This window comes from Apis florea, unplaced genomic scaffold (assembly GCF_048593485.1).
Source record: "Apis florea isolate Af1SG1 unplaced genomic scaffold, ASM4859348v1 contig_1914_pilon, whole genome shotgun sequence".
Classification (NCBI taxonomy): domain Eukaryota; kingdom Metazoa; phylum Arthropoda; class Insecta; order Hymenoptera; family Apidae; genus Apis; species Apis florea.
In genome coordinates, this window is record NW_028256504.1 from 1,156,150 (window position 1) to 1,178,032 (window position 21,883).

Sequence of the window (21,883 nt, forward strand, 5' to 3'; positions counted from 1 at the left end):
TGCTAAAATAGATCTCGTTTTCAAACGTCAGTTTACAACACGTATCCATATACATCGGTGTTTCCCGACGTCCATACTTATTAGTCGAAGATGATTAACGCTTATTATACTTTCTAATAGTTCCTGATATATTTATTTTTCCCCTTAATTTATTTTCTGGCCACACGCAATATCGCGCGATTGATGGATAATCTAATTAGTCGTTCCATGCAAATGTATCGATACACCGTGTTTCATTCAATTAAGCTAATAAAATTTCACAAGATTACGATCCCTTTCTTCTTAAAAGTGTATATTTTGTATACTTCGAAAATCGATTAGTTTAATTTTTTGAAATTTAAAATTATTTCATTCCAGAATAGGAAATTAACAATGCAGACAGTTAATTATTAATAATAACCATCATGGAATCAAGTATCTTGAAAGTATCCATTCCATGCATAGACACGGAATGGAATGATAATGAAATCTTACTTTATATATATATGTACATTTTCCAGCGTGCAATTTTCGAATAAAAAGTGGAAAAAGATTGGTCGAGTTTGTTGGACAGGACAGAAAAAGGAAAAAAAAAAAAAAAGATATTCTCTTCCACGTATTGCTTTAATCCTTGCTGTTAATTGGCAATAATATAAGTCGGGGATTAAGAAATTATTTAGCCAAGCACTTTCTATAAATAAATTATGGAATCGTGCGTAAGCAGATTTTGTAAGCAATCAGCGAGATAAGAGATATATTATTTCCCTGCTCTTCGAGTATTATTATTATTAGCAGTAGTAATAGTAGAAGTAGCAGTTAGAGTTAACATCCGTGAAGCAAGTAAACAAATTCAATGTTCTCTAATGTGAAAAACTGATAAAATCGTAGAGTGTTTGAATATATCATAGATTTAGAGTAGTTATCGTAGCCTGTTAATTATTTATAAGTGCTATATTTAAACTAATAATCATAATTTAAATTATCCTCCCGTGATCATAACCCAGTTCAAATAACAGGATTATCTGGTTCTAATTTATTGTTGATGCACGTATCATTTCGTTTATATTATTTGCCATAAAATGCTTATAAAGTATCAATCTGGTGTGTGTTAAAATGAAAATTATATTCTAGTAAATATAATTATAGATATCATCGAAATAAAAATCATCGAATTGCTTCAAACAGCAATGGTGGTCACTTTTAACCTATATTAAATTCAAACGCTATAAAATACAGATTTTATTATCCCCGTCGTAAATTTTTATACGAAATTAAATAATAATCGAACTCTAATATATTCGTATCGAACTCTTGGTTAATTAAATTCGAAAACGAATAAATTGCGCATTAAATATGTCGTACATAAATTGTATTTACGTATTTACCATAATTGTCCAGCGCGACAACATACCATACAACCATGCTCACAAAATTGATTAAAAATTAAATTACAATCGAACCGCCATGGCATATATTAAATTCGTACGAATGAATTAACGATACGTTCGAAAGAAATAATTAAAATTTGTGTATCAACGAATAGCTAACGGGCCGCAATTAATCCAAGCAAACCGCGAAACGAGGAACAGCCTCGTTTATAAAGACGGTTTCCATTACACAAACTCGGTACGTACGAAGGATGCACGAAGACTCTTCGAGAGAGGCGGATTCGCGCACGTGTTAACACGCAGGTTTCGCGTGGTCGCGTGTAGAAGGCGCGCACACCTGTCCACCAGCGACATCAACGGCGTGCAGGGTAAAGTGTCGCCTAACCAAGTTGCTCTCGTCTCGAAATTCCTTCTATCTGTATCCGAGCCACCAATGTATCCAAGCCAGTTGAGGAAATAACGGTTCAGGAGGCCTTTGTCTTATTTCACAGCGGCGTGGCTCCGTTTATGGTATTTATTGGATCCGTGGCAATCGAGCTTTTCGAACAACGGGAACTTGGATGGAAACAGGTTAGGATTCGCGTGTCGCGAGATGTCTGCGTTTCGAGATATTTGGTATTTGGCGTGAATGGGCGAAATTTAATAGTTGAAGAATAAAGTTACTTGAATAATATTTATCGTAAAGATCAAGTTATTTATAACTAGTTACCTTTTTTAATTGTGCTATTTCGTTTAATTAAGAAAATGATGTTTGGTTTTTTTTTTTTTTTTTTTTGAATCTGAAAACGAGAGAACGAAATTGGATCACGTTAAGCATTGTTTTTTAAAGGAAGCAAGATTCGTTAATTGAAGTGATTAGCTTAAGTATATTTTTTTTAATTAGATTAAAATGTATATTTGTTTCTTGTAAGTTTGTTTAGATTGGAAATAGTTTGAAGCAATTTTACATTTTTATTGTTACAATTTTTATCGATTCAAATATTATCGTTAAAGATTATACGATTATTTCGTGCAAATTTTACATTCGATTCAAAATTTTCGTTAATAGAGAGCAATTGTACACTATATGCGCGCTTGAAAGAAAATGGGCGATGCATTCGAGAAAAAGGTCAGTTTAAAGTGAGCTGTGTAAAGAGAAGAAGTTGAGAAAAGTGACCTGCAAGTTGTATGTATGCCAGAATAGAGAGGAAAGTCAGGTTTTGTGCAACTGTTGCATTCGTGTCGATCCAAAACTTGTATTTTAACCAGTGATTTTATTGTGTATTACAGAACTCGATATGTTTGCCTCGATCGATATTTTTCTACCTTTAATTTTTCGCCCCTTCTTCCAAATTTTATCATATCAGATACGCGCACCAGCAAAGTGTAGTACACGTCGTTACCTAAATTTCCCAAGATTACCATAATAAACGTCGAACATGTAGACTTACGTACATACGTACAAGTTGTCGATAGTATCTTTGGCCGAGTATCGTCCTTCCTGCAGAGCCACCGACCGAAACGAGGGCCCGATATATCGGGGGCCTCGTGGCGGTTCCTCTGGCGTCTCGAGCCGCTCGCTTCCTCCGTCTCCGCCCCCGCCATCCTTCGAATTATGCGAGACACCTGTGCGCCCCTCCTCCAAGCATCATTTTCGATTTCGGGGAAACGCTGTGTCTGTGAAAACGATTTGTTAACGATACGATTATTTGAACTTTTAGATTTTTGGATAAGGGGATTATAGATGGAGATAGAATTTGAAAATAATTCGATTCTCAGAATTCTTTATTTATTTAAATTAATATAACGTATTTATCTTTCTTCTTGCTGTGTGGCATATTTAATTGATCATTTAAGAGGAATTACAGTAATTTGGTAATTTTTATTATTTTTCTTCTTCTATAATTAATAAGTTTGAATATTTTTATGCATAATGGAGGTTAATACACATACGTCGATTGAAAGCACAATCAGTTTCTTTGGGCAGTTTCTTCGATCAATCAAGAATCGATTGAAGTAATCACACGATATAGTGGAAGTTTTCGTTAAAAAAAAAAGTTAAATCCACTTTTTTATCCTCTATGCGACTTCCTTCTCCTCCACCCTAATTCGTCACAGCGATAAATTCCTCGTGACGTTAGACAAGCAAAACAACTAACGAGCTACAGCGTGAAGCTTCACTGTTGAATCTCGCACGAGAAATCTTGCCGGTTCTTCAATTCAACAACAGGATTGAAACAAAATTAAACAATTTGTTGGAAATAAATTCTACGAATTTATCTCTTCATATTGTATAAAGAGTTAAATGTAATAATAATTCGATTTAAATATAACTCTAACAAGGCAAATTCTTCGAACTTTTGAACAATTACTTTGAACGATTACTGGCTATCATAATTGATCCAGATCCTTTTCTCGATCGTTTAATTGTTCGAATAAAATAAATAATCGAAGTAACAACTATTAAATTTTGCCCAAATGAAATACGAGGATACTTTAAATCTAAAGAAAATATCGAGAATTTTCACAATTATCGTTTCACGAGGACAAAAGTCTGCAGTTTTCCAAGCGGAATAGGGTGGAGAACCCGCAAAAATCAGACGGACAGACAGACAGGCAGACGACGTCCTCCTAGCCCGCAGGGGACATTAATCCCCGAAAGTTGCACAGGCTGCGGCCCACGGGATCGCGCAGTTCACGAACATGTGTCTGACATTTTTAATCGTCGGATTAAAATAAGCGATGCCAAGGTGTAGCCCTGGAATCCATTATCCGGCGGATGAGCGAACGGCCACCCAAAGTGTCGCGTGTCCCCCAGGACCTGCCATCCGGACTAAACCCTCCTCCTCCTCCTCCTCCCTCCCCCTCTTCGAGTGTCCCTTTTTGATTTTGCCCGAAGGGGAGGGGTGATGGCAGGGATCCACCCTTTTAGAGTGTAAAAAAGTTGGAGAAAAGTTGGCTTTCGCAGGAAATTTTGCCTTTTACCTTTACTGCGCCTATGGATTTGGCAAACGGTTTGAAAGAATTCTAATTATTAGATAGTTCTTTAAGAAAGTGAGTACTTATCTTTGTACGTGACGCAATTTTTATTTTCCAGCTGAATTTTTAGGAAAAGATTGATTTATCAATTTACGGATGAATTATATTTCTCGAAAATGAGGCACAATGTTGGGCAAAGGAGGATGTTAGCCGGTAGCCTTTTCCTTTTTTTTTTTTTTTTTTTTCTTTACGCGTGTGGAAGGAAATGGGGAGCTCGCCCAGAGGGCAGCATGGAGGAGATTTCTTTACCGCGGAGATAATAATGATCGGACCCTTGGCCGAGTTGCTTGCCCCAGGCCCTCGGTTTTACCAGGCAAATTACTCGCCATCCCGCACTCCCACCTGTGCGCAACAGTCATAAGACTATTTTAAATAAGCACCGGCTGCCTTGTTAGCGGCCAACCTTGCCTAAGACTCGTATAGAGCTCGCCTGTCTGCGATCGAGCAAAGTGATATCTCTTTGAATCTCTTGAATCTCGTACGTTTTGCAGAAGTTTATTACTTTATCGAGTGTGGATGAAGAAGGTGATAGTAACAAGACGCGTCTGTTCATGAAATTTTGGATTTTTTGATTCGTATATCACGAAATTCTTCTAGATTTAGATTTATTAATCTGTGTTGTTGTTGTTCACAGACTTTAGAATTTCTAGAATTTAAATCTGATTGAAATATTTTTCAAAATTTCCTTGGATTATATTTTACTTTTAGATGTAATGTTAACTCCTCAAAATTTCTTTGAAAAATGATTTACAAAGATTTCATCATTTTATTTTTCTTTCAAATATACATATATATATATCTTTGATTACAGATCAATAGCTCAAACTATTATACAAATTTATTGTAAATTCTTGACAGTATTAAATTAACTTTCTTCTGTATTCAATTTACTTTTCCACGTATGATCACGTTATATCTTTATTGCACTATATATTCTCTATAGTTCTCTTTAATTAAAATATATCTCATCCATTATTTTCATTATTTCTCATAACATAAAATATTTCTCAAATTCATTTTCTTTTTCTCAAAATTTCAAATACGAATATAATATACCATTCAACCTAATCTAATCTAGCTTACAAAGTACATGTAAGAGATGAAATTCAAGATTTATCCATGTAATACAAAATCACAAAAACGAGTATCTTACACAAAACCCTTCAATGGGTCCCTCGAAAGATATCATTTGTTAAAGACTAACCTAACCTAACCTAATCTATGAAATACAAAATAAAAAGTAATCTAATTCAATCTCTATAAAGTACAAAAACATAATCTGACCTAACCTACGAAGTACAAAATATCGAAACATCTTATACTGAGAAAAATTAACCTAACCTACATCTCTCGAAATATATATACACCCTACACCTTGAAAAGTATAATCAATTCGATTCTAATTTAATCCAACTTATTAATACAAAATTAATAATACCAAATACGAAAACATAGAGAAAAGTCATTCTAACCTAATTCATAAATTATAAGATACGAAACAATATATACAAGAAATCGAGCTAACCTGTATAACATTTCTTAAAAAAATATCATCCTCTTAAAACTAGCATAACCTAACCTACGAGATACAAAATATCTGTACACCGATAAATCGACTTAACATATCCCTCGAAAGATATCGTCCATTCGATTCGAATCTATAACCTACGAAATACAAAATACAAAAACCTAATCTAACCTAACCTAACGTTCATAAATTACAAGATATCGAAACGATATTCTATGTACAAAGTACATCAAATCAACCTAATCCTATATAACATTTCTAAAAAATAAAAATCATATCACAATTTAACCTAACCCACGAGGTTATACAAAATACATCGAAGCACCCCAGAGAAGTGAACCTAACCTATACAACACCTTCTCGAAAGATATCGATTCGAATCTATAACCTACGAAATACAAAATACAAAAACCTAATCTAACCTAACCTAACGTTCATAAATTACAAGATATCGAAACAATATTCTATGTACAAAGTACATCAAATCAACCTAACCTATATAACATTTCTAAAAAATAAAATTAAAACTCATATCACAATTTAACCTAACCCACGAGGTTATACAAAATACATCGAAGCACCCCAGAGAAGTGAACCTAACCTATACAACACATTCTCGAAAGATATCGAATCTATAACCTACAAAATACAAAATACAAAAACCTCTTATATACAGAAAAGTCAATTTCATCTAATGACACCTAATCTAACGTCCGTAAATTACAAGATACCTAACCTAACCTATATAACCAATATAAAACATTTCTCAAAAACCAGTATCACAATTCAACCTAATCTACAAGGTTCTGCGAAAATATATCGAAGCACACCATATACACAGAGAAGTCGACTTAACCTATACAACATCCCTCGAAAGATATCATCCGCTCGAGAGGCAGGATATCGCGTTACCGCGGCGATCGCGCGAGGTGAAAACAACTCGCTTCGGATTTATTCATAAAGGGAGACTGGCAACGAGAGAGAGAGAGAGAGAGAGAAAGAAAGTATCTCATCCCACGTGACTAACGGATAAACCCAACCTGACGGACACACAGACTCGTGCTGCCAAATCCAACAGCGCGAACAGACACAGACAGACAGACGGACAGACACAGAAAGTGAATGTGTGTGGAGAGAGAGAGAGAGAGAGAGGAAAGCAGCGACGGGGGAAACAACAGTCGGATTCGACGGTATATATATGCGTCGCGTTTATATTAAAAGCTTGCAAATTCGTCGTCGCGAGCGCGAGCTGTCCCGAATGCAAAAGAGAGGAGAATGACGAGGAGGAGAAGGGAGGAGGAGGAGGAGGATCTCTCCGGTTTCAAGGGACGGGAAAAGCGATGGAAATGTGGACGGTTTCGAGAACTCCGCGAGTTGTCTATCTCTTCCTTTCCTTCTTCTCTTCTTTACCTCCTCCTCCTCCCCCCCTCCCTCCGTCTACCCATTCTCCGTCGGCTAAATATTAGCACGATGGCGAAACCGAGCACGACGAGTATTTTTAATTATTATTTACGAACAAATGGATGGGTGGGTGGGTGGGTGGGGGGGAATGGACGAAGGGAGAGACGAATATGAAAAAGCACTTCATTTTTTTAATTGGACACCCCCCCCACCACACCACACCACACCAATCCCTTCCCGGAGAGCGGAGGGAGGCGAGCAGCGCTTCCAACTGAATTTTAATTTTGATTAACCGGCAAAAAGAGGCGTCTAGGTGTTTGCCGAATTCGCCAGACGGGATGGAGAAATGATATTATTATTCGTGGGAAGCGCGGTGTTTCGGTGGCTTTGTTTCGTGGAGGGGGAAATGGGTGGGTGGGTGGGTGGATGGGTGGGCAGTTGTCGAGGATTGTGAACGGTTGTTGGTGGAGGGCTGCTGTAATCGAAGGCGATAATTGCAGGGGGAACTTATGGATTGTGAAATACCGTGCGGTCGGTTTTTAATCGTGGAGAGGGGGATAATCGAAGGATAATCGGTGATTCGTTGGCTGTGCAATTTTCGTATTACTCGTATTGTCGTATCATCGCGTTTAATAATTACATTCTCATTTATCAGAATTTTGATAAATTTGTTGAAAAAAGGAAAAGTGACTTTGTAATTTTCTAAACATTGTTTCAAATATTGCTTTCTCAGTCGCTGTCGCGAAATATATAAATGGAAATAGAAAGAGTTTCGTTTGAAACTCGAAAAAATTCATTTGTTAAAAGATCTTCTATTCTTTATTTTTGTTTTCTCTTTAATAGAAATATACAAAAGAAGAAAGTAGGAGAAAGTACTATTAAGAACTTTTTCAACGATGATAATTAATAATAAATAAATATTCTATATTTTTGTTGCAGGGAGCAATTCAAAATTTAGGATAAATTTAGGATCATTTCAATGATAACATACTGTGTTAACTTAAACATACTATGTAGAATTTTGGAATTAATTCCTTTGAATCTGTAATAAATTCAGAATTACTTCAACAATAACACAGTGTGTTAATTGAAAGATATGGAATTTTAGAATTAACTTTTTCAAATCGATCAAAACTCACATTTGATAATCTTTCATTCTGTTCATTGATATTACAAAAGACTAAAATTCATAAGAAAATAATTATTCCACAATCTCGAATTTTATTACCAACCAATTTACTCATACACGTGTTTCCTGTACAAACAGTTGATAAATGATAGTACCGGTCTGACCTATCACTTGGAAAGGAATGTCATTGTTGTAAATCTAGAATTAATAAAAACCAGAGAAAAGTGGATGGAAATATTCGTGCTACATTAATATTAATATTACAACTAAATTGATAAAAATGTCATTGATTTCAATTCAATTTCAAAACCGTAATTATATTACGAACGAGCGTTAAAATAAATATTCGATTTCAACGCGGCGACATGTTGGAACTTTCGCCACGGGGAAATAAGTACAAATAGAGAGGAAAGGTAAACGTCGGCTAGTGTCGACGAATGCCTATTTTGCAAGCTGGTAGCCGTGTTCTTCCTTCCAAGAAACCACTTTGATGTTTACCATGAGCACACTTTTGCTCTTTAGGAGGCATGCCTGCGGTTCCCAAAGACGCCGACCGGCGAGATAAGTCGAAGGTTATGATCCGTGTAATTTTTTAACCAATGGCGCCATTCCGTTCCTCTTTATTCGTCGTGAAGCTATTCGTTCTTTTCTATCAGTTGTTATTTTCGATTGAATTTGATAATTTAGTTTTGAGATTAGAAAACTTTCGTAATTTTTATACAAATTGAGTCAAGATTTTATCCTTTTTCAAAATTCCATCCTATCCATACACTAATTTCATCTTACAAAACGAGGATTTGAGAATGCTAGAAAGTCTTTTTGTAAAAACACTTTTAATATATCAAAAAATTGCAAACACAATACGATTATTCCCCTTCCTTCATTTTTATTTTTATTTTTATATTTAAGATAATTATTATTATTAGATAATCGTGTCCAATGTCATAATTATACAAAAATCATCCTTACTTTATACTTCAAATTGAAAAAATATCATTGGCGGAAAATTTTGGGAACAAGCCATTCGCACATCTACTATACTTCGATTCGAAAAAAAAAGATTCTTCGTTGAAAATTAAATTAAATAATAATTCTTCGTCTATCCTGTTTTAAGAAAAAAAAAAAAAAAATGTGAAGCACGAGGACACGGTCGAAAACGACTCGAGGAGGCTTGATTTCCAACTTTCCTCGGTACACTTCACCGGTTTACATTCTTGGACGAGCGGAAAGAGCGTAAGAGGAACGTTCTGTACGCAGAAGTGCAAGGTAACATGGCCGCCGGTAGGGTTTACCTGGAACACTCGTCGTGCACACAGTTAATCCACGGGCCGTCTCGACTGGAGGTACCGCCCTCCGGAAGTACGGCCCTGTCTTTCGCCCTCCTCTCCCTCCCCTTCGTCTTCGTTCTCACTCTCTCTTACTTACGCAAAAGCGAGCAACACGGTCGCGCGTATCGCATCTATCAATGACAAATGGTCTCGCGTGACCGTGTGCCTCTGCCCGTGCAGTTTTAACGAATGTCGACTCACGGTTTCCAAGCTTTCTTTCACCCAAGTAATTACTTGGCTACCGGTCAAAAGATCAACGCGTAAATGGGGAATAGATGGAATCGTCGTAAGATCTGATCTGATTTTTCTCGAATTTCTCTCGCTTTGCAGACGTCTGTTGATATTTTTGCTTTGATTAATTTTTTTGGAAATTGATAATTTTAATCAGCTTCGCTTCTCTTGTTTAATTCTCGGTCAAACGTGACTGTGTAAAAAACAAATGAATTGGAAGTGAGGTTAGGAATAAGATAAATTTTGCTGCTTGCAGAATTTGACACAGATATTTTGCCTTGTTTAATTGTTGCTCAAGCATGATTGAATGAACGAATTAATGATTGGTATTTGTAATTCAGATTGGAACTTGGAAGTGAGGTTAGGAGTAAGATAAATTTTGCTGTTTGCAAAATTTGATAGGGATTTTTTTGGTTGGCTTGTTTAATTCTTGGTCAAGCATGTTTTTGTATAAAAGAATAAATGGTTGATATTTATAATTCATGATTGGAACTTGAAAGTGAGGTTAGGTTAGAATAAGATGAAGATTGAACATTGTTGTATCTTGTTTTTTTTTTTTTTGAGATAGAATAGAGAAAAGTTTCTATTGTTTGATCGACGACAAAAAGAATTCCATCTATCATCAATATATTAATGATTTGAGGAAACAGTAATATATCTAACGATCTGTAATAACATTTATAGCAGATTTCGAAAATTTGGAATGTTAAAAAATTTCAAATCAATGAAAAGATTCGAATAGTGTATCACGAAAATTAAATTAAAGGAAAATTTCTTTTGCAATTAAAAAATAATCGTTGAATTTTGATTTTTTTTTTCTTTTTTTTCATTCTCTCTCTGTCGCATTCCACATGTCCATCAGTGCGTAATTGAACGAATGTGATGTAACATTTTAACGCCTGGTCCGGGAAGTCATTTGTCCTGACGTGTTTTTGATCGTATCAGAGAATGATGGTTACATGATATTACATGATATTCGGATAATGATTTGAAAGTAAAACTAGATAATGTATTATAATAGCTTTGTCAGTAAGTAATTTTTTATTTACATTAAAAGAAATTTTAAATCTCAAACTAAAATTTATTACAATGTGTTTTTAATTTTTTTTGCTTGCTAATGCTGAATGAATAACAAATTAGAAAATTTAGAAAATAATTAGTATATCTTGAATGTAATCTTTTTTGTTCAAAATTATAGGGTTAGGTTATAATTCTTTAACATATAATAATTAAAATTTTTAGGTTAAATTTCATTTAAAATAGTAATTGCAAAAGTAATAAATTTGAAATCATAATTCATTACATTTCTCAAAAATTTTCGTCAAGATTAAAATTTTTAGGTTAAATTTATAATTCATTACATTTCTCAAAAATTTTCATCAAGATTAGAATTTTTTCGGTTAATTTCTTCCTAAAATATTACAATTTGCAACAAACAAATTTGAAACCACCCATTTTGATTAATGTAACATAACCTAATAATACAACCCATCATAACTTAAAATTTTCAGGTTAGGTTAAATTTCTTCTTAAAATAGTACAATTGCAAAAGCGACAAATTTGAAACCCACTTTGATATACAACTTAACTTTCCATCATAACTTTCACAAGTTTTTCATTAAAATTAAAAATTTCAGGTTAGGTTAAATTTCTTCTAAAATATCAATTCCAATTAATTCACCAGCCCGATACAATCCATCATATTCCCCCCGCATTATTTTTAGATTAGCCGAATTTCCTTGGCAAGGCATTGCACGCGTTTCATTTCATTGAAAATAAAAATTTTCCAAAGAATCCTCCTCCGAGGTGAACCTTTGTTCCTCGCTACACACAAAAGCATACTTCTCCTAAAGGGGAGGGGGGGATGGAGAGGGGGGGGGGGTCGAAGATTGATTATCTCACGACATGTGTACGCGGCTTCGACGAACCGGAAACGCGAGCATATTTTGCCCACGGGCGGCCACCCTAATGAACGGAACAAGGAACGAAACGAGCGAAATGGGGGCCGCGTGTGCGCGGATTCGATGGCTCTTAAACTGGATGGGCGGACGTGGCCACGTGCCGAAAGAAAACTCGACAATGGGTCGAGCACCGCTGACCCACGTGGCCGGCCACTTTTCGGCTTCTCCTCCTCCTCCTCCTCCTCCTCCTCCACTACGTGATTGATACGCTCCACGGGCCATGGATCCTGGAACGGAACCCCAACCCCTAAAGTTGCGCCTCAAACCGCTTGGAAAATCGCGTCCGACACGACGAGTTGGGATAAAACGCTATTCGACAAATTTTTGATTCAATGTATTATAAAAATTTATAAATCAACACTGCAATAATAATACGAACCTAAAGAATCAACGAAAGAAGTAGAGAAGAGGAGAAATCCGAAATAATCCAATCTACATGTACATATATCTTAGAAAATCGAAAATAAACGTGTCCTGTCGAATCGAGACAATTCGAAACGAAAAAAAAAAACGAATTTCCTCAAAGCTTTCAAAAAAGCAACCGCGAGAGGTTGGTGGCGCACGAAGATATTCCTTGGAAAGGGTCGGAACAATCGTCTGCTCCTCGCTGTTCGAGGAAGGGGGGGGGGGGGAGCGGAGAGGAGAAGGAGGAGGAAGGGGGATAGGAAGAAGACTCTAGAATCCTAAAGTCCTGGGGGTCGAGGGGTTTACTGCTCCTTCCCAGTTGGCACACGACATCTTTGCTCGTAAGCACCCTAAACAAAGGGATATTGAGAGACTCCCGAGAGAGATAGGGCTAAGAGGTGGATAAGACGGGGTGTGAAAGGGTGAGGGAGGAGAGCAGGGTACCTCGGGATCGGGCTGACTCCGCCACAATGGTGCGTCGTCGGGAATCCAAGGGGGTTTATTAAAGCCGCGGTTGGCGATACAGCTCACGTTCCTTGCTTCTCTTCAACCCCCCCCCCTCCCCTCCCCTTCCCTCCACTCCCGCTTCTTCTTGCTCACGCTTGGATTCGATGGGTCTCGTCCTTCTTCCCGAGTTGAAAACAGTTGGATACGCTGTTGGAGAGAGAGAGAGAGAGAGAGAGAGGTCATCCACGATCCTTTGGTGGAAGATGGAAGAAGGAGAGAAAGTTTAGAGAATGCTGCTGGGTTTGAATTTTTGAAATAAAAACACCTCGGTCGTGTAACGTGATATGTGGTAAAAGAGAAATATTATTTCAACTTCGTTCGGTGGTACGACCGTCAACTGTTTGTTTGTAAACAACTTTTCACGAATTTTAATGTAATGTTTCTTAATTATTCCAGTGAAGATAATGGCGTTTTTCTTTTTTTTTAAATATCGTTAGAAAAAGAAAAATAAAGTTGAAAGAAAAGCATGGAACAATTTAATCGATAATAAAAAAAAAAAAAGGGAATAACTTTTAATACGGGTTCTTATCCCACTCGAATCGTCTTCGCCTTTATTTATTCAAAAAGAAAAAAAAAAAAAAAGAAACATACATCATCCATCACGAAGCCATCCAACTCCAACTCCTTGCCGATCGTCTAGTTTCGTTCTACAACGAAAAGACAAATGTCGAGGAATCGTGTACACCGGGAGGCCGTCATAACGCTGTATACTCCACTCCTCGATGGGAAACGTCCCAGGATCCCAATGGAAGTAGCTGCGGGGCGTGAGGATGCACTCGCGCCTAATGCGCGTTCCGTGTCGGCCGGGTGGGTGGTGTAGCGGCGGAAAAGGAAGCGTTGATCGGTTGAACGAGAGACCTTCTCTCCTTCAACGATTCATGGCTGGGTCGGGAGAGGGACGCGAGACACGTGTTTCCAGGCTGCCGATTACCCGCCGCCGCCGCCTTCTTACACGCGTACGTCGCCCTGCCCGCGTAATGTCCCCGACGAAAGCCTCGAGGTGATAGTGAGAAAGTTGGCTAAATTCGTTTTTTCACATCCGTGTAAAAGGGATAGAATGTTGTGGATCGAATAGAAGAGAGGGGAAGAAGAATTTGAAAAAATGTTGCGAAAAGTAACCTCCAAACGTTTTAATGTTTTTCTTTTAATTATATAGTACATCGATATTATAGTTTGAAATTTGTCGTCGAAATTAAAGGATACTTCATATCCGATTGGGAATTTTCACTTTGAAAAATGAATTGATATTCTAACCTGTCTAACCTAGATAACCTTAAGTGTTATATATATATTTTTTTTTATCAGAAATTAAATTGGAAAATTTTACTTGAATGTCGACACTTTTGAAAGACTAACCTATATTTTGTTTAAGAAAACGAATCAAATATTCCAAGTTGGGGAAAACCTTCGATTGGAAACTGGACTAATCGCGACATCTGTCTGCTAGGAAATAAATTAGATCACGTGATTCGTTGAGAAACGTGGTCTTGCTCATATCTCTCTCAGGCAAGCAACGAGCGAGTGCATAGCGACGAAGGAAAAATCTATCTCACAATCGAGCTTTTTAATTTACATAAACTTTTTGATACGTACTTTCATCTGATAACTTTTCCCACGCATGCTTTCTCTCCTTGAATATCTCTCTTGTATACTCTTGACTACGATTACCCTTTGAAGAGGTTAGAACATCTCTCTTTCGGTGTTCACTTGGCAAAATTTCCAAAAAACTGCACCGCAATCTCGACACGAAATCTCGAGCCAGCAGCGAAACGAGCTAACCTATACCTCTTCCATCCAAGAGGATCTTTCGGTGCCTTTCCGACAGCCGAGTGCTTCTCCAGGTTCGTAGGATCGAGTGGGTCGGTTCCTTTGAAATAAGAACACCTCTCCCCTCCACTCCCAAGATCCTCGTTCTCGAGGATCGTGTCTTTATTAAAGGATCCACCAAACTATTTCGTCGTCCAGTTATGGGTTCTGCTGCAACGCTGCCTCGTTCGAACTTTTTATCGACGCTTCGTTGGTTCAACGCCGGTATAATTAACGATATTCTATCGAGAGAGTAGAGAGCTATATACGGCTTTATGCCGCTCATCTTGGCCAACTACTCGAGAAACGAAACTTTCTTTTAAGGAGAAGTTTATCCCGCGGTGTGGCACGTTTAAAGCGAGACAGCGTTTCGGTTAGGTTAGGTTAAGTTAAGTTCTCTGTAGCGTGGTCGAAATGCTTTTTTCTCGCGGAGAACTTGTTAGCTGTTAATGACTGTTATTAAGATCTTTGTAGTTTGATATATTTTACGAGCGTTGTAAATTATACTTTCGGTTTCGTTTATACTTTATTTTATTTTTTCTTTTAGATTTCTTTCTGCCGCTTAATTATTAATTTCGTTTACACGTTCGTGGTTTAAATATTTAGATTGTTTATATAATAAATATTTAAATATGTAAATTGTCAAGAATATTTGAAAATATATGTACTACTTTTTGTGATTCGAGAAATTTAAATAAAATTATTACTTCATCGTTCTAAAAATCATTTTAAATATCTCAATTATTATTAAATTACAATTAACCAAAAGAAATCGAGGTTCAACCTAAATTATATCCTCTCGAACGAAACATATATCGCTATTAAAATGTAGAAATTTGTAAAAAATCTCAAAATCCGTCATTTTTATTTTTGAATTGAATTAATCCTCGATTATTATTGCCAAATAACCCCCCTATTCGCAATTTGTCCGACGTGATTCTACTCAAAATCACCGCGTCGGACACGAAAATTAGAAAATTCAAACTTCCCTCGTCTCTTATCCGACTACAATGACCGACATTACAAGGAATTTATGCCGCTCGTCACAGCGATCCACCTAGCCACGGATCGCAAATTGAGCAGGCTGGAAGTAATTGCGGAAGCGAGGCCGTTTGAATATCGTTACTGCGATTTATATTAAGCCGGGCGGCCTCCACCATTGTGTTCCTCCACCGTCTCCTGTCTCCCTCGCTCTCGCACAACTCCCGCGATCTTCGTCCTCCTCGCTCTTTCCACGGATGGATAGGGACGGAATTAGACGAGTCTCCTCTACGTCTATTACGTCGACGCTCGTGGTGGAAAATAAAAATAAAATGGAAAGGGAAGAATTATTGCCTTCAATCGTTAGGATTTTTTATTAAATTCGACATTTTGCTTTTCACATTTTGGAAAATTTTTTTTTTCGTTTTGGAAGCGTCTTTTGGTTTTTTTATAAGAAGATTTCAAATTTCTTCGAGGAAACTAAATGTAAAATCATGTTCTGAAAATTCGCTTCTTACATAAAGAGATGGAAAATCATTTTGAAATATTAATTTTTCGCCCTACCTTTAACTTTTCTCTCGCCCCCTAGCAATGTCTGTCTGAAAAATTATTAACAATCCGTTTGAGCGATAAAGAAATTAAGAAAGGGAATGTTAAAAAAATGATTTTCAAAATTTTCTCGAAAAATTGTTCCATAATTTCCAGTGGACGCGATATAAACGTGTAAAGCTATTCCTAATACACAAACTATATCTCGTTTCCTCGAGGCCCGCCGGAAGTTGCATTAGCGTCTCGTGGCTGAAACCAGAGGGTGGAGGGGGACGGTTGGTGCTACGCTTCCTGGACAAAGTAACCGCGCCATTGTCGCGACAAACCATCCCCTTTCACCCTCCTTTCCAACGGTGGTGCACATCCATTGTACTCGCATCGTGTTAACTTATTCGCGCGATATAGGTTAGAAAACCGTGTCCTTTCGTTAAAATTGGTTGTGCGAACAGTAATCTTGCAAACTTGTCTCTTGTAACCTTAATAAATGATTTTTCAGATTTTTGTGCGTAATAGTACAACATTTACAAAGAGATTCACCTAAGTTAAAAAATACGGACATATTACTTTATTTATATTGTAATTTTAATGGGGGGGGGGGGAAATGGATTTTTAATAGATTCATGCTGGTTACAAAATTCGTATCTTGAATTTTTTTCTCCTTAATAAACTTCCGGAAATTAAAATTAAACGAGAAATCTTATCGATTTATTTTTCAATTTACCGGTTGCCGGTATCCATCGATCGAATGGAAGACGGATAAATGAACGTTTTAAAAGGGTGGTTAATAATGCATGCTCGCCTCGAGAACGACAGTTGTGTCACTCGAAGGAGGGCGCCATTAAAATACACCGGTTTTACGGTGTCCCCTCCTCGCCGAGAGAAAAGAGGAGGAGGAAAAAATTACTCTCTCGAATATAAATTTCGACGTTTAAAAGGTGCACGACACCTGACCGTGCCCCGTTGTTCTCGATCTTCGAAAAGGAAGATATATATATATATATATATTTATTGCTTAATTCGCGCATCTTTGTTTCATAAAAGTGAGAAACAGCTTTAATAACCGGCCACGCGGATGGATACGCGGCGTAATGAAGGGGTTGCTCGATGCACGCGAGAGAGAGCGCCATCTTTATAACCCGTCTCGGTTTCACGAAATTGGCGCGTGGCCTTTCCTTATCGCGATCATAATTCAATGGCGCGTAACGTTTCCTCTGATGGAATGCTAATTTCGGATGGGATGGAAAGATGATCCTGGTTCTTGTGGAGATCTCGATTAATTTTTGTTCGAACCTTGAAAATTCGTAGAGTGAACAGATTGTAATAACGAATATTTTTTTACTTAGAATGTGTAGCGAACTTCCATTAAATTTGAAATTCGAATTTCATCTCAGCACTCGTTTCAATTAGTTCGATTAAACACGAAAAAGAATAAAATCATCTGATCAATTTCTTCCCGTAAAATACTCGATCTACTTTAATAATAGAATCAACGTATCTGTCATTTTTGAAAATTTCAGCATCACAATTCTCTCGATAAAATTCTCTTCGAATGATCTCGCGATCATCAAATTCTAACAAAATTCGAACGAATTTTCAAAAATCCCTTGATCTCTTGTCTCAACATTATGACGTTACAAAAAAAAAAAAAAGAACGCACACACAACCATAGTCAGTAGCACTCGGTTCCCGCATTATTTACCATAACTTTCATTGGCAACGCTCGCCTATATCTCTTCCTGGTCGAAGCAAAACACGGGGTAGGAGGAGGCTGCGAAACTCAAATCTCTCTCTCTCTCTCGTTGCCTTTCCTTTTTCCCCCCTTTTTTCTCTCCCTCGAACATCGGCAGATTTGTGGCCAACCGATCCACCTCCCTCCCTCCCTCCCTACCCTTTCTCTCTCCCACCCCCCCGACTCGTGAAATAAGGATACGGGGAGCCAGCTCGATATGCCAGCTTCCTTCGTATTCCTCGAGGAGAGCCCCCTCCCTCTCGAGCTTTCACAGCCAGACAAAGCCACCCCTTTCCACCTCCTCCCCTCCCTCGCCACGTCTCTTCCTCCTTCTTTCGAACGACTCCACACCCCTCCTCCTCCTCCTTCGCAGCCTTCGTGCACGCTTGCACAAGGGGGTGTCGTACGCCTCTCTCTCTTTCCACGCGGAGCATTGATTGCAGGTTCACAGTCTGGAACCTCAATTGTCGCATCTAAGGAGCGCTTCCACGCCTCGAACAATCGGGCCCCCTCCTCTCGTCTCGTCCCGTCCCCTCTTTGCCCGACTTAAAGCCGCGCCTCGCTCCATCGAGGACGAGATATTGGGTGTCGCGAGTGCGAAAATTTCGGGGATTGTTATTCGTTATACGTGATAACGTAAATACGTGGTAAATTGTGCGTGGATGTTTTTTGCAAGTTTTTTTCAACTCGAGGAAAGATTAATGAAGGGGCGTGAGAAATTGGAAAAATGATTTTCGAAGCGAAGAAGTTTCAATTTTTTTTTTTTTAATTTTGAAAAATGTAGGAACTTGTTAATTAAAGGGAAAAGCGTATTTCTCATTTATTGATACGATTGAATAAACGTTGTAATTAATATATGGATGCACAGTTGTCATTACAGATTGAACAAATTTATCAGGCAGTGATGATCGTTATTCGATAATGAGGTCGAAACGAATGTAATTGAATGCGATTATCTGCACCGATTAAGCAAGACAAATTGCGTTGAATTGGTTATTAAACGTTGTTTGGTGTCGCAATATTCTCGCGATAAAATTTATTCGTTGATTCGATACTTCGTCTTCGATCGAGGCTTGTTTACCATATACAGGGTGTCCTGTAAACTATTAGTGTAAACTATTTTCCTTTTCTTAGTTTTGTTTTTGCCGCATGAACTAAAATTTTATATTATTTAAAGTAAGCTGAACATATAATTTTCCGTTTAATCTATCTTTGATTCTATTTATTTCCAGGATAGAGTCATAAAATTTACTTAAAGTTGAGATAAAAATTATATTTATTTAAACTGAATTAATTAAAGATAAAAATATCTTCAAGATTCGAACTGAGATTAAGATTTGGTTTAAGCTACATTTAATAACATTCGCATTATGAATTTGCATGAATTTGAAAACAATTTCCACACACGATGAAACAGCCTGTACGATCGATCGAGATGTGGTTCCGACATGGGTGCGATCGGATAATCGCTTGTACTTGGCTTACCCGTGTATATGAGAAACAGTAATTACGTGTTGTTGCTCCGCATATAATCACAAGGGTCGAGTGGAAGTGGAAGAGCTTGCAACTGAAACTTACAATACGCGGAAGAATCGATCGATTATTACCCGTCATTATTGGCGAAGGTTACGGCAAGAAGACTCGAGTTTAAAGAATAACTACTTTTCTTTCGATTTCTCCTTTGGATACCAACCGAAGATATCATCAAGAAATTTGCAAAATATAATTATTATCGGATAGAAATGGATTATTAATAAAAGATTTCAATTTCAAGGCTAAAACAACAAAAAACTATTACAATCTTGACGAAGAATAAGAATAACGAATTTACATTTTATATATATATATGTCGTATATCATCACAGACCAAAAATCTCTATCGGCGGAGTGTCTAAACGTACACGTGTCTAGCTAAGACGGAGCGTGTCGAGCAGGTGGCGCACGAGAGAGAGAGAGAGAGAGAGACCGTGATCACGCGGTGGGATTACCTGTGCACCGGTGAGCCATTAGCCAGGCGTGTGTGCAATGTACTCGAGCGGACTTGTAGTCGCTTCCTAGGTGGGAGGAAACACGATTGTGTGCGCACGCGGGGCGTATAAACGCAGAAACACAAGGCGGATGAGTGAGAGAGAGTTATCCAGGGGAGCCGAAAAGGCTTTCGATAGCCGATCATCGCCGGCCAAACGGCCAACACACGCTCCTGAAGACGCTGAAACCGTTTATGCACGTACGCGCCATATTAAGCGTAAATGAAGCGACCGCGTATATACCAGGAGTCGCATTAAGCGGCTTGCAAGCCTAATGGAGGTAGCGGTGCCGATGTTGGCCGAGCAATTAAGCCAGTCAGCGGTCGAACAGAGAATAAATAACGGATATACAGGTGGTTGCGTCGAGAAGACTTGGGGAGAGGAGGTGGTTTCGTTGTTGTTCGTCCGTTTAACCGCCTTGTCCGATGTTCTAAAACGATTTTTATTTATATCGAATATTAAATTTCATTTAGGGGAATAATATTTTTATATGTGGATATATTTTTGCACTTGTGGATAGGAAAGTATGAATTGTTATTGATTTATTTTACTTTAAAATCAAGAATCTTAAATAAAGCAGATTTTTTTCAGATTATTAAATAATATTTTTTTTTTTTCTAAGCGGTCACCCATCCAAGCGTTAATCGTAACCGAGGGTAATTGCACTTTCGATTCGAATGGAACTAATGAAAACTTTTGCCGCAAAGTCGATTTTAAAAATTCTTCTCTTTTTTAAGGTTCTTAAGCTGGAAACGAAATTTAAATATTGGTAACTCGAATTTTAAGAACTAAAATTTAAGTAGTTCCAATATTTTTATTTCTGACAATATTTATTAATTTCACGCAGACTGGACAACCTTTCGGTATATTAGAATCACCTTGTTAAGAGATTTAGTAGAATCTATCTTAGGAGGATCTTCCGCAAATTTACGACATTTCCTAAATCTATTGGTTTCATAATCGATGCTGTGGCTCGAATGTCTGATCGAAAGTGAGAATCTCTCCTTCTGCCTCCGCTAGGATTCGCCAATTTCCGGTTTCATCCCTCGCCTTTACGACCGTGAAACCGTATTCTCCTTTACGACTGTCCGTGATCAATCTCGAAAATTGCCGAGTATCACACTGCCATTGCCACCACCCTTCGTCATCGAAATGTCTGTACATTAATAATATACATCTAAATAACATATTAACCGATTTCCGGTTGTGAATTGAAAACGAAATAAAAAATACAAACTTTTATTCGTTCTCTCCTCGGGAAGAAAACTAACGAATCACAAATCAATCGATCGGGTAACTGATAACTCCTCCTCCATCTCAAAAAAAAAAAAAAAAAAGAAAAGAGAACAAATCGTCCAACTCACCACGAAACCTCGTTCAATTCCCTCCCTCCCTCCCTCCCCCTTCCCGATCGACGACAAATCGTCCCCGCGAAACATCATCATTCGTCATCAGGAAACGGGTGATTCTAACCTCCCCACCTCCCCTCCAAACGGATCCCTCGCCACGCGTCACCGCACCAACAACGCCGTAGCCAACTTCCCAACATCGATCGGGCATTCTTCAATTTCCAGTTCCGGTTTCCACCCGATTGAAAAACGCGATTGACACACGACTCCCCTCCCTCCCTCCCTCGAAATACGAAAGGGGGACGGAGTTCCCGATTCTCCTCGTGTCCCCGAGAAAACGAGGAAGGCGGCATCGAATCGAGGTGCATGGAAAGGGGAGAGGAGGAGAGGAGGGAGGGAGAGGGGCACGCGTGGGCCCGAGGCCGGCATTAATGACGGCACGGCACTCGTTCGCCTCGTTACCGCCGCCCTGCGGCACCCAGCCCGAGCCGTGCCTCCCCCATCCTCCTCCCCTCTTCCCCCCCCCCACGACTCGTTCGCGTAATGCGGCCAGGATATTATTTGTTT